We start from the raw sequence: 14,762 nt of genomic DNA on the forward strand, positions 1-14,762 counted from the left end.
GTAGCCTCCCAGACATCTCAAATGCGCAGGTGGAAGCTGCTCTCTAAAGCTAAAAACACAGCATCAATGGGACAGGATGGTGTCCCTGGCTGTGTGCTACACGAGCTAAATGAGGAATTAAACCCGCACATAAGGCAGCTGTTTAATCTCAGCCTTACCACAGGATACGTGCCCAAGGAGTGGCGTACGGCAACTGTGGTCCCACTCCACAAAGGCGGTGCCTCTACGGACCCTGGTAATTACCACCCCATAAGCTTAACAAGTCTAGTCTGCAAAGCTATGGAGAGGATCATAATGGAGCTCATAAACAAAGATATAGGGGACTTGCAGACATTGGACCCGACCCAGTTTGGCTTCAAGGGCAGATCATGCCTTTTGAACTTGGTCGACTTCTTCGAAACAGTCGCCAAGGTCATTGATGAGGGAAAGGCAGTCCATACAGCCTACCTTGACCTTGCAAAGGCCTTCGACACAATACCCCACTCGGGTATTGTAGAAAAACTTACCAGCTTAAATGTAAACCCATATGTCACAAGATGGGTTGCAAACTGGCTTAAGGACAGAACCCACAGGGTTAGAGTTGCTGGCGCTATGTCAGACTCCAAGCCAGTCACAAGTGGTGTCTCACAGGGCTCGGTCCTTGGCCCCCTATTGTTCGGCATCTACTTCTCAGAAGTACAGGCCAACATGGGAGGACTTTGGCTGACAAAGTTTGCAGACGACTGCAAGCTGGGCGCCATAGTGGAAAGTGCATCGGAAACGGATATCCTTCAGAAGGGACTCACGGAAACAGATAGCTGGTGCCAGAGCCATGGCCTGAATTTAAACGCCAAAAAATTTATAGTCATACCCTTCGGGAAAAACAAGGTAACCCCAAGCTACCATATAGGTGGCAATCCACTAAGCACAGAAGAGGTAATCAGGGACCTGGGGACCCAGGTTGACAGTGGCCTTTCTTTTGACACTCATGTTGCTAAAGTGGTTAGAAAGACCTTCTACATTGCCCACCTGATCATGAAGGGATTCACATCCAGATCTAGTGAGGTCATTGTTCCCCTGTACTCTTCACTTATCAGACCAATGATCGAGTACAATGCCCCATTCGAGATGTATCGCACCCGACATCTGCAGCAATTGGAGAGACCCCAAAAGTTCCTCACCAAAAGGATAAAGGGACTCCAAAATCTGTCGTATGCTGCCAGATTGAAGAAACTCCAGCTCTATTCAGTTGCATACCGTCTGCTCAGAGGTGACATGTGCCTGACATTCAAGGCCATGTCCAACCCAGAATTAATGGACATGCTCCACCTCAAAAAATCCAAATCCACCAAAACCACTAGAGCAAGCAACTTAAACCTTAGCACGGATATAAATAGGATGTGCTGGAGGGATAGATTTATCACTCAGAGACTCCCTATGCTGTGGAATAAAATCCCGGTCCATGTGAGGCAGAGCACCTCGCTGGCTCTGTTCAAGAGAAATCTTGACCTGTGGATGGGAGATCATAGGTTTATCCCGGGAATCATCTCTGTGTCACTGCTGGACAGAGGCACAACAAACTAATGGGCACAGTATTTTTTCATATAAGGGGTGGTGTAAGCCACAAAAATTTGGGCTAGGCTTATAAATGCCTTAGGGCAGATAGCCTAGTATAAACCGATGAACCGATGAACCTATTGACCATATAATTTATTGCACTCAGGATTATATTTTAGCTGCTTTTAGTTTCAGTAGAGGTAAAATTGAAATATATTCATTCAGACCTGGGGATTTATTTGCTTCCAATGTGATCTGCCACCATAATTCTCTATATCCTATGGTGTCTTCCCATGGCCCCCCCCTGATGTTATTCTTTATATGTTCAATTACAAAAAAATGGAATATACTGTCTTCACATGCCTTCCTGTGTCTATACAATGCATTAGTCTCTTTCATTTTTATAATGTCATAGGTATGCTCATATATTTTTCTTTTTAAAGTTCTCTCCGTTTTACCTATGTAAAAGGACCCACATTTGACACAGGTGGCCAGATACACTAATCCTTTAGTATCACAATTGTATAGCCCATTACTCCTAATCAATTTACCTCTACTCTCAACATATATATTCTCCTTATTTGCTATATATTTACATTGATCACATTTCCCACATTTAAATGTACCCTTTTTATTATTCAAGCTGGTACTTACATTTTTATTTTCCTTTTTCTTTTGTTCCAAATATTCCTTTATATTATTAGCATTTTATATACTACCCTTGGAGTATCTCTAGGTAAGTCTTCCAAATCAGTAAGAGCTATAAATCTTTCCCATTCTCTATAGAAAACCGATTTAATGTTCTGATTCAAACCATTATACTCTAATACAAAGGAAAGTTTATATTCTTCTTGTAAACTAGCATTACTATTGTTTAAATAGTTTAGATATTGTTTTTCCTTATTTGTCTGAGCCTGTTCTTCGATGCTATTTTAAATATTTCCTGTGGTTTTCAACTCTGATGTCACTGTGAATATATACTTAGTATTTTCTTGTTCTTTTGTTATCTATTATTAAATATATTTAAACCTTTCATTGTGTCTAATCTTTGTAGAGATATTTAAGTTCTGAGAGTACTTGCATATCTTTTTGGTGACATTGTGTGGGCCATGTGGGCCACCCCTAATAGCTGTGCTCTTGGTCAAACAACCATTTGTATTAATATTAATTTCACTCAGTATATTCGGTACCCTTGGAGGATCCTTAAGTTAGCTGGCAGTCATAACTAACTTAAAGTCTGGGCAGAAGTGGGCATAGCTAGTAAACCATGTAACAGCCTTTCCCATGTGTGTGTGTGTGTGTGTGCGTGTGTGTGTGTGTGTGTGTGTGTGTGTGTGTGTGTGTGTGTGTGTGTGTGTGTGTGTGTGTATGTGTGTGTGTGTGTATGTGTAAATCAAATCTCAATGAGTGTGTGCCAACTACTTGGGCAGGGACACGAAGCACTGGTTGAATAGCGAGGGTGCTGGAGGCCTTGGCATGGAAACTCAGCTGAGATCTCAGCTCTATAGCTGTGCTAGTGGGAGTCTTACTGGGGATCTGGAAAAAGAGGGAGAAACCAGCCCCGGACTGACTGCGGTCTCTGTGTGCTCTTAAGGGAGACTACACTTGATGCAGAGAGCTGTATTTGGAAATACTGTGTGTGTACCTGCTATCCTCCCAGTGATTGTTTCCCACAGGTGTCAGTGGTGAGGATTGAGACTCCTTGATTACTGGTCCAGTGGTGGGTTGTCACATAGAGTTTGCTAACTGGACACATTAAAGCCTCTTCTCAGTCAACATCCTTACTACTGCATTTTAAATTTGTTGAAAAACATTCTCCAAAAAATACTAACTGAGGTCCCACTCAGTTCAGAGTTAGGAATGTTATGAGCAGTAAATATATCAAAATAACATTATAAAGGTGGTGCATATAGGATGATTGTCTATTGGAGGGCATTGGGCATGTCTTGCAGATCTTCCCATTTGATTATATATTTTAGGTAGTTGTGCTGAACATCTTACACTTACACTAAGCTATTGGTTAATGCAGAGAGTTCTTTAGAACTTTTATAGATGTTCACAAATTGGATTCCAAAACAGTGAATGTCAATGAATCACATGTATTATGTATGGTGCCAATGATACTTAAAAGCTGTATGCTCTTAGCTGAACTCACTCTAATGTATAACTGATTTACTTCTACCTTTAAAAGGTAAGGTATAACATGTTGGCTTTGTTGAAGAAGAATACTTTCTTGTTATCACATACCTATGTTATCATTATTCTGTATAAATCAACTGAAACATGTTTTTATACATATATTTTTTGAAAATGCCTGGATTACGATCTGACTGTTGCATAAAGAAAAGAAGTTGAATTAAACAGTATGCATACATATGGGTAAAAGTTTATTAGTGACAAGTAGATTTTCCCCATATGCAGTTGTAAGTATAAAAAGGAACCAGCCTTGGTAAACTACAGATACGGAAGGAATTAAAATATATCTGTAGTTATTTCAGAATAACTGCAATGTGTGTTGCATGTTTATGGAAGTAGATGACTCAAAAGGATTTTAATTAGTTATATCTTCAGTGACTGATTAATGGATACTCTCTGATGCTTGGTAATATAGTAATATTTGTGAATACATTCCAATCTGCTAGAGGCAAAATTAGTATGACTTTGAATTCATGCTATTTCTTTTGCTGGTCTGAAGAAGCTACTTTATATAGCGAAAGAGCTTACCAGTTTTACTGTTAAATATGGCAGCACAGTGGTGCAGCAATATTGTTGTCATCTCACAGCAAGAGGTTCTCTGGTTCGATTCTTGGCTAAAGTGCCTTCTGTGCGGAGTCTGCATGTCCTCCTGGCATTCGTGTGGGTTTCCTCAAGGTGCTTCGGTTTCCTCCCAAATTTCAAAGACATGCATCTGGAATGTTTTTCTCTGGGCCTCTGCTGAAAATTGGCTTTGTTCCAAGTCAGATTTTCCTGGTAGACAAATGTTAAATAAAATAAAAATATTAAAAATACATTTATTTTTACGTGGTGGTTGTTTTACTCGGTCATGTTTATCTGGGTGTGTGCGTGCGTACTTTTTTATAGTTAATTTTAATATGCTGATGTTTCTCTTCCCTATCTCTGTATAAATTTCAATATGTGTGTTGTGCACCAAATAATGACATTAACATTTTTTATGATGTGTGTCAGTGACTGTGGTATTATATGAGATGCATCCATTATTCATGAGGTGTACATGCTATTTGCATTTGTCTGTGCATGTAACTGTGGCAAAACCATTCCTATAGCACTCGGCTTGTTGTGCATTGGTTATGCGTTTATCCTTTACTTATCATAATATCCATGGTTTTATATCTTACCTCTACACATATGACCTATACAAAATTGTTAAATGGACTGATCAATGTGCTGATGTTGTTGCCCATAAAGATTACCTGTTGAGATGTTTTCCATGTTCAGTCAGATTATTTGTACATAACAGTGATATACATGGTGCAGATTGTTTTGCATAGTGCTTTTAACATTATCATGTTAATATGTGAGTCCTATATAAACTCTATGATGTTCATATCACCCTGTCTTCCAGTTGATCAGAAATACAAGAGACAATTTCTCACACAGAGAGAGAATTTTATAATCACTGAGGCTCTGAAACAGCATAGCTGCAACCTTCTTGGATGGATTAACAAAGTTGTCTGGGGGAATCAAGTGTGGAGGTAACTGACAAACATGATCACTGTTGCAGTGGTCACAGTAGATACAGGGAAGCCTGTTGGAGATGTTGCTCTTACACAATCCTCTGTGTAGCCAAAAGACTCCACTGTTATGAAAAGGCTAGGAATGGCACTGGAAGTGGGCCACCCTTGCCTCCCATGGATGAGATAACAATGTTCCTGTCCTTATATCATACTCCCAGCCATGATTGTCAGATACAAATGGCTAGTATAGAAGCAGGTATTCCTGGATATACAGGTATATCCTACACTCAAAAACATTGCAGCATATACCATTTCTTATTAAATTAATTAATTCACAATTAGTGCTGTGCTGTTGTATATGTGTGTACAGCAGCAGAAGTACTCTGTGAATGTGAAAGCACAACTGATGTGGATACATAAAGCAAGTGTTATTCCCTGCTATTTCACTAGCACAGTACACACATAACACTCTCAGCATCATGTGATGTTGTGTTTTTCAGTTGCATAGTTCAATCAGCACCTGCACAGCAGCACGTCACATGTCCCCATACACTGTTAGTGTGATGCATAGTTGTTGTGTTCCTCTGCCTCCAATTATGACTGGAATTTTACTCATATACTGATGTTTGCATACCATTTTAACCAGCAGATACATCATAGCAAGATATGGACCAGTAATTTGCAAGTACAGACAGACCAGGTAAGGTTATTTATCTGGCTATTATGCACACCTGTGATCTAGGATACTAAAGTTGACTTTTCCCTACACAGGTATGTCTGGCCGACATATGCACCATTTGCCATGTAAGTGTCTCCATATCCTGCTGGTGTGATCCAGAGATGCTGTGTGCCTATGCCTGCTGTTATATGCAGCACTGTTTAAAAAACCTGTGATCTAGAAAGTTAATGTTGCCTTCTTATCTATATTTGTCATGTAAGTGTCTCCATATCCTCTTAGTTTGATCTACAGTTATGTGCTTCTATTTCCTGTTATGACTGTGGATATTATCACATGTTGATGTTTGTGTGCCTTGTTACACTACAGGATCCTCATTACTGAAATTATATGCTCCCCAACAGGGAGGATGTTCTTAGTAAGGCAGTACATATATATATACATATATATATATATATATATATATATATATATATACATATATATATATATATATATATATATATATATATTAACTGCATTTAACTATTGACTATTGTGATCATACGTCTCAACTGTCCGTGATTTTCAGGGACATCCCTGATTTTGACTCAAATGTTAGCTCTGTCCCTCTTAATCCTTCCTAAAACTAATGACCTTTGGAGGAAATATGGTGAATTACACTTAATGAATAATGACAATAATTAAGAGTTATAGACTTCTTTTACTTCAGAAAATGTGTATTAATTCATATTCTCTGATTCTGTCAATGTTTCAAGTTAATAGCACTAATATTTTAAAAGTGTCCCTGATTGTCCCAGATTTTTTCTTGACTTGTCCCTGATTCTGTTGAAATTTGTCCCCGATTGGTTAAGAGGTCTGATTGTGATCCTGTTCACCTGTGTAGGACACCTGCAATCTGTACATCATCCTCACCCATTTGATATGTCTCTATCTTATTTTCTATGTGTTATACCTCAAGTAAAATGTTACATGATGCTGACTGGTATGTGCTTAACTCATTACATCCGAGTGATGTCTCCAAGTGCATCTGCAGTTATCTCCAACTGCGCCTCTAGGCGTCAAATATTGCTTGTTCATATTTGCATTAATAATTCCAAAACCATGCTACATCAAGGTATCAGAATGTTTTATCTTGAAGCATGCATGATGGCAAATACAATTGTATTAATATTTGATCTATGTCAATAAATATTTGTTAGAATTGTAAGGTGATAACTTCATTTTTTTAAAGGTTGAAGCCACACCCACTGGGAGATAAAGGTACACACTCAAAAGAGCTGTACTGGAGGGTGATGATTTTCACATGGCATTGAAATTTCAACCCTCACAATAAACAGGGGAATCATTGGAGGACATGTCAAGTGAGTCATAGTATTTGTATTGACTCCGTCATCATTTTTGATATGTAAATTGCATGTCATAACCCTGTTATATAGGGTCTCTGAACCACCCACAGCCAAGACATCTATATAAGTCCATGCCATCATTAGCATTGTAGTCATACAGTTGTCCCATATTTCAACATTATGCTGCATCATTTGATTTCTATATGACTTTATGTGACATGTGCCATCTGTCTTTTTTGTAGCAGGTCCACTACCTGCCTCCTCCAGTAGCCCATCCACTGATTCTTAGGTGCAATTTGATGTTGCTAACTATAAAAGTACAGCCCATTGCACAAAGGCCACTGCATTGGGTTCATTGTCTGGCTCAGAAGAAAACAACCATTTGGTTAATGGTGTAGCCTCCAATATAGAGGATACTATGGCTGGACATTTTGATAATGTGGCGACACAAAATGATGGAACCGATGTAAGACAAATAATTACCAGCTTGCACCAAAAACCCAAATAGGGAAGTCCTGATACCAAACAGATAATGAACCAGCTGGATAACCACAGCTGCTAGAACAATTGTAATAAAATACACCATAAATAAATAAAAGACAAGCACTTTTGCAAGTGCTTCCTAAGGTCTTATACAAGCATATGTTCAAAGCTTTGCACTTATATACAGCATAAAGCCAATTTAGCAATGAAGGTAATTACAATTAATTAGTTACTTAAAGAAATATCTATATTCATTATTACTTAAACCTACGAGCTTTTAAAACAGGTTTTAAACTGACATTTTGATAATGTTGTGACATCAGATGATGGAATAGATGACCCACTGCCCCATGTTAAGTCTGATGAGGATGTTGATTCTTCCCCAGGATGGACAAATACTCCCTGTTGAACTATATGTGGGAGCACAGTTGATGTGTATGGATGCATGTGAGAGGTTATCTGTCTACTATTACAGTCACACTAACATTAATAGCAACATTGTGGCTCTGACCCTTGTGCATTCGCCCTTGCCACCAATTATGTAGCATACCAGCTGATTGTGTTACATGAAGGTCAGTAGTACAGAAATCAGAAAGTCATGACAGCACTGGCTGCACAGCATGACAGTGTTATTTATCGCATGCTTTGTTGAAAGCTTGTTATGGCAGTGCTAGAGCAGTGCTACAGTACTAACTAAATGTTGCAATCTGTAACTGTACTAAGCAGATTGCTTCTAGTGCTGAGGGGCAGACCTGCGGCCCTCTCTTTTGGCCCATACATGGCCCACAGACAGCAATGTGCTGCAACATGCATGCATATCTGCTGTTGATCACTCAACTGTGAGTCCATCAGCCACATCTAGACTGTCACATAGCAATACTGTGCCACCCACAATGTGTCCTAAAATGCTAGTGCCACCACATCCAGTTCCTCTGTACAGCACTGCAGGTCAAGTGGATTTCTGAACATGGCAGTGGCAGTGGCAGCCAGGACTAAGGTGTTCTCCATCACCACGGGTGATCTAAACTGTGTTGGGGCAGCCAGGACTGCTGTATGAGCCGTTAGTACAGGTACCCCACACTGTTTCAGATTAGCATTGACAGTTGATCTGATGTGTGCCCTGTTAAGTCATTCTGACTCTGGGGCAGTGATAACAGCTGTGCTGACCAATGACAAATTGATTTGTAGGCAGCTTTTCAAATGTCTGATATTAAAGGGTTTTCTAATCATTCATGTGATTTAGGTGAGTAGCTTCAAGTTGTCATATGTAGTACTTATTTGTCACTGGTATATGTTAGCACAGATATTTGATAGTAATGTTATATGTGACTTTATGCTTCTATGTTTACATTACTTGCTAGTTGACAAATAGCACATATTTAAATATTCAACAGCATGTTATCTTTGTCACCCAGCATTGATTGCTACATTACATATTTCCTTGTTGTCTGCCATTCCTGCATGCATAACTGTGTTACATATGGCATTTTATTATGGTACTGCACGTTTCATCCTCAGCACTCAATGCACTTCTGTGGACCTTTTTCCACTTTCAATCCCCATGCGGACATGCAGTTCCCATGTCTGACTTCCCATATCTCACTAATTCTACACACACACACACACACACACACACACACACTGGGAGAGATATGTGTGTGTGTGTGTGTGTGCGTGTGCGTGTGCGTGTGCGTGTGTGTGTGTGTGTGTGTGTGTGTGTGTATATAGATATATATATATATATATATATATATATATATATATATATATTATTATCTATATATCTATCTATAGCTATACATAGGTTTGACATCAAAATGCCACATGTCAGTTACATGACTTGGATAGGTGAAAGGCAAAGTTCTGAGTTGTTGTAATATTGATTTTCAAAATGATGACTCCACAAGAGAGAATGCTAGTGCTAGCACATAACCAGAAGTGTAGGTATTTTTGGCGAAGTCGACATTCCTGAGTTGTCGACTTGCCTTAATTCCTACTTTCAGTTATGTGAATGATTGATAATGTGTTTTATGACATTTTGGGTTGTATATATGCACACTTGCAATTGTCACTTGTAAGATTTTGATAGCAAACCCTATACATATTCCATGCATGTTGTGTAGTCACTGTCATTGGTGCTCTGCTTGTTTTTGTAACTGAGTTATGTTGCAGTAATAATCTGTGCATCAATGCATTTCCTTCAGGCATGGGATGTGAGGCTTGTTTGTGTTTATTTTCTTGCTGGCCAGTTAATGGCATGCTTGTAATTACTTATGTTTCTTCATACATTTTATTGTGTCACTGTTACTCATCGCACCATTTTACGTGTGATGCATGAATGCCAGTGTACAGCCCCTGCTTTTGATTCTGTTTCCGCTGATACATTTCTGGGCTTAGATGTTTTTATGATATTGGCTAATTTATGCAAATCTTTCTGTGGTAGATATCTGTATGATGATATCCTACCTGTCCAGTGACACATTCTGTTGTGCAAACTTCCTGCATCCCTCACATTCCCTGCGTGTTCCTCTTTGGTGATGTACCTTACAGAGAGACTTTTACATTGGTGTTTCCTCTGAATACACCCAGATGTATTTGTTTATGAGTCCTATGTATATGTTCTTACTGGTACACCTTATACCTTCATTATGTATGATGTTCAATGTCAACAACTACTGGTTTCTTTCCATCAATCATGCTTTCTGCTGCTGGTGTGGGGCAACACATGAACATCTCTGTTTAGTCTGTGTACATTTGTATATGTAGCTTGTCATGACTCAAAGGTATGTGTCAGATGCTGCCATATTACCTGAGCTGGGATATATGGCCACGTGCTCCTTCACCCACACCCATGTTTTCTCACCCCTGTGTCCTCCTAATCATACTGTAACAGCTCTGATATGTCATCATCAGATATCTGGGGTTCTTGGAGGTGGTCACCAACACCTGTGGCTGGCAAGCCACCATGTTTTGTTGTTATTATGTCATGTAGCAGGACACACATTTTAACCATCTGCAATGTCTTTTCTGGTTTGTATTGTGGTACACCCATGGATGTGTCCAAACATCTGAATCTTGCTTTCAGCACACTAAACACATTGTATGTATCATTAGACAAGGCTCCAACAGATGACCACAGTCACCTGTTTGTAAGAAGGAGGTAACACATATTTAGCCCTCTTGCTTAATATTGACTGGTCTAGATTTGGCTTACATCACAGCTGCTGTAGTCCTGTACATATTGAGTAGTAGTGCCTCAAGGATTTCACCATGTTGGAAAGCACTCTCAGACCATTTCCCCTCCATATTGCATATCATGCACACTATAGAATGGGTTTACATGATGTTAATATGACAAGTACACTTCCTGACATTTGAGTGATGGTCACTCCTTTTATTCGATGTATCGTTCATCATTAGGCACAGCTGGAGGTTTTAAATGGGATATAGGTGCAATATATTGCACCACGGTTATGGTGGAAGTTCGTTATTGCATAGGACTGTTGCATGGCTCTTTTACAGTCCATGAGTGTTGCTGGGAAGTGGATATATTTGTCCAACTTGGTGTACACTGCTGCCAGAAAATGTCAAAGGATGTGACTGGCAGTTGTCTTGGAACATACCTCTCAGCCGCTTAGAACAAAAAATCTGGGCAAAGCCTAAAATGATGGGAGGACAAATAGGGACAGATATTAAATATTGCTCTTACAAACTCAGATAGTTGATAGAATAATAGGTTTTCCATTAGCATGAATTTTCTGAAGGATATGGAGTCTTAAACTCAAATGTTTGTCATTATTTAGTGATTTCAATCCTCATCTATTTGCCAGAAAAGTACAGATTTTAGGAGGAACACCCCAAAAATATGAGGCAAAAATGTGGACATTCTACAAAAATTTGTACAGTTGAGAGGTATGCTTAGACACTCCTACAGTATCTCCCATATGCTGCTGAAATATCCCAGAGGTTAGCATACCTAGTCTCAGGCACACTTGTTTCTATCAGCATTTTGTTATCATGCAGAGTAAAAACCTGCATGTGGGATGCACACATCCTGCACTCAGCCTGCACCAGCTCTCTGTCTAATCTGTATCTGTTATTTCCTGGTCATTTGGCTTAACTGTAGCCTGGCTGGGTGCTTAGCTGGCTGCCTTCTGAGACAAATTTGCAGATTGTCCACTAGTATAACTTGTAATACCCCAGCCTGCTGTAGTGCATTAAATGCCAGTTGCATTTTTTTTAAATAAAATTTGCAGATACTGCAGGATTCCCTAAGAATATGTGGAATATTGTGATGTTAAGATAAAGCACATATGGCCTCCGCTGAGTGCTTTCAGAAAGTTGTCGGCAAATTATTTTATTGCATTTATATTGCATTGGACATGCCCACTGTGTTTTGGAATCTGGCTGGTGTGAGTGTAGTCTATAATTATCCTATGCTAAAGAGATCATTTTCTTGTTTTTTTTTTTTTTTTTTTTGCGCTTTCATTATGGAATTGCATCCACCTCTGATGCTCTGATGTCTTGCTTCGATGTGCTGTGATGTCCACAACTTTTTGAATCCAGTCCATTATTTTACACTATTTCCATTATTTGCATATTTTTGCAATCCAATATCCCTCATCAGTAATGCAACACAGTTTTAGTAAATACTTCTTCCATTCCTGTTTCCTTAATTTTCATCTATCTTCCCCAGTGCTTTTTACTTTTGTTATTTCTGCCAAGACATATTCGCAGCTTCTTTTTTTTAGCAGTCCTGTACACCTGCTTTTCCACAATACCCAGACTGGAACAAATATTTTATCCCATTTTCAGTTTCCTCCTTCCTTCCCTTTTCATATTTTGCATACAGCTGATAAAATAACAAAGTGCAGGGATGAATTATTAAAACTGATTTTAATAATCAATATATATATATAAAAAAATAAGCACTTTTGTTCTCTATTAGAAAACTTCTTCAGATAAACAAAATATCACAGTTTAATGAAATAGTAACCATAATCAGGTCATGTGATCATAATACCCCCTCTATCAGCCAATAAATTTACGATACAGATTATAACCACTTAAAGGATGATGTTAAAAGTGTTTATAATTTTTTTTCTCTAAATGAGTAGAAACACGTATTGACCACAAATATTTCATGTCAACTTTGTTGTACCTTCAGTTTAAGGATACAGGCAATACTTAGTACATTATTAATATCCAGCCAGTGATTCGCACCCAGATGGATTTGCTAATAGATTCCTCTCTTTTCAAGGGCACACCACTGATTCGTATAATATTAAGTACATACTCAAAAAGAATTGGGCATTTATTCGAGATGACAGATATACAATGCAGACACTGAGTGACAGGTCAAATATCGTGCACAGAGAAGGTTTTCATTTTAAAGCCATTTTAGAAAAGGAGCACACACCAAAAATTAATTGTTTGGATATGAGAAGGTGTGGAGCATGTAGTCTTTGCAAAGTTATGCTTATTACAGACCATGTTAACATCAACAGGAATGTAATTAAACTACATGGTAAATACAATTGCAACACGTCTGGTGTTATATACACTGCAATGTGTGATGTATGTACTAGTTTCTACACTGGAGAAACAGAAGGCAGATTGAGGAAAAAAGTATGTGAACATCTGTATGAGATTAGAAGGGAAAAGCACACAAACAAACTTTTTAAACATTGTCAGAGCTATCCTATGCACAGTTTTAAATTCATTGTTTTAGAGAAAATTAAACTGGATTAGCAGTGGGGCCCATGGTGTTTGGCTCTTGAAAAGCCTGAACTGTATTTTCAACTATGGCTGGGTGTGAGTGATTGACCAGGTATTAATGATATGCTAAGTATTGCCTGTATCCTTAAACTGAAGGCACAAAAAGGATGATATGAAATAATTGTGGTCAATATGTGTTTTTCTCATTTGGAGAAAAACATTTATAAACACTTTTAACATCATCCCTTATCTGGTTGCACACTGTAACACCAATTTATTGGCTGATAGAGGGGGTGTTATGATCACTGGCTCAGTTATGGTTATTATTTAATTAAACTGTGATATTTTGTGTTTATCTGAAGAAGGTTTCCAATAGAGAGAATGAAAGTGTGTATGTTTTTTTATATTTTGATTATTAAAACCAGTTTTAATCATTCAGCCCTGCACTTTGTTATTTTTGTCAGTTGTGTACACCACTGTTTTTGTTGTCGAGGTTGTGTTTTTATGATGTGGCTGAAGGTTAGTTTACTGGTATTTCTTCACAGGACTTATTCCAGGATCCCAACATAGATTTCTGTGACTCTTTTGCAACATGTAGGGAATTTGACCCTACTAATTCAATAACTTTCCCAGCATATGGATGCAATTTCTTCCTGTACAAACCCCCTCAGTACAACAAGGAGAGATACTGCAAATATAGGACCACCAGTATAAGAATTACTAAGGAGACCACCAACACTGATTGGAGAGTCCACGCATATGAGCCACATAAGCAATTATCAGAATGGGTTACAGAACCCTTCTGGTATGAATTACACCAATGACCCTCCAGTGCTAAGAGAATGGATAAATCTGAATTTCAGTCTAAATGAATCTTGACCAGTTGGAAACACTTCACTTACAGAAAATGTAAGTGAGTACAATTATAAATTATTGAAAGTTACGAAGTTGCAATTGGAAAATGTGTACATAAAAGAATGTATCAACAATAAAATAGTACCAAAAGGTCTTAGGATGTGACATTTTCTGACTGGTCTTGCTCCTAATTCAGAATTGCACAAAGACCTTCTTGCTTTGTTTGACAAACACAGCTTTGAGTATATGGAGCTGTTGATTTTGTATAATAAAAGAACAACTGAGGAGCTTATAATAGACAGTAATCAGCTAAACAATATTATGACAAAGGATTTACAATACAAAAGTTTCAGATTTTGAGCATTTACAAATTTTTAAAAGTATAGATGAACAGATTAATGTTGTAAAAAAATCATAAAATTAAGAAATCAAAGGGGGACAAGTTAGCAT

This window comes from Protopterus annectens, chromosome 3.part0 (assembly GCF_019279795.1).
Source record: "Protopterus annectens isolate FY-2018-M chromosome 3.part0, PAN1.0, whole genome shotgun sequence".
Lineage (NCBI taxonomy): Eukaryota > Metazoa > Chordata > Ceratodontiformes > Protopteridae > Protopterus > Protopterus annectens.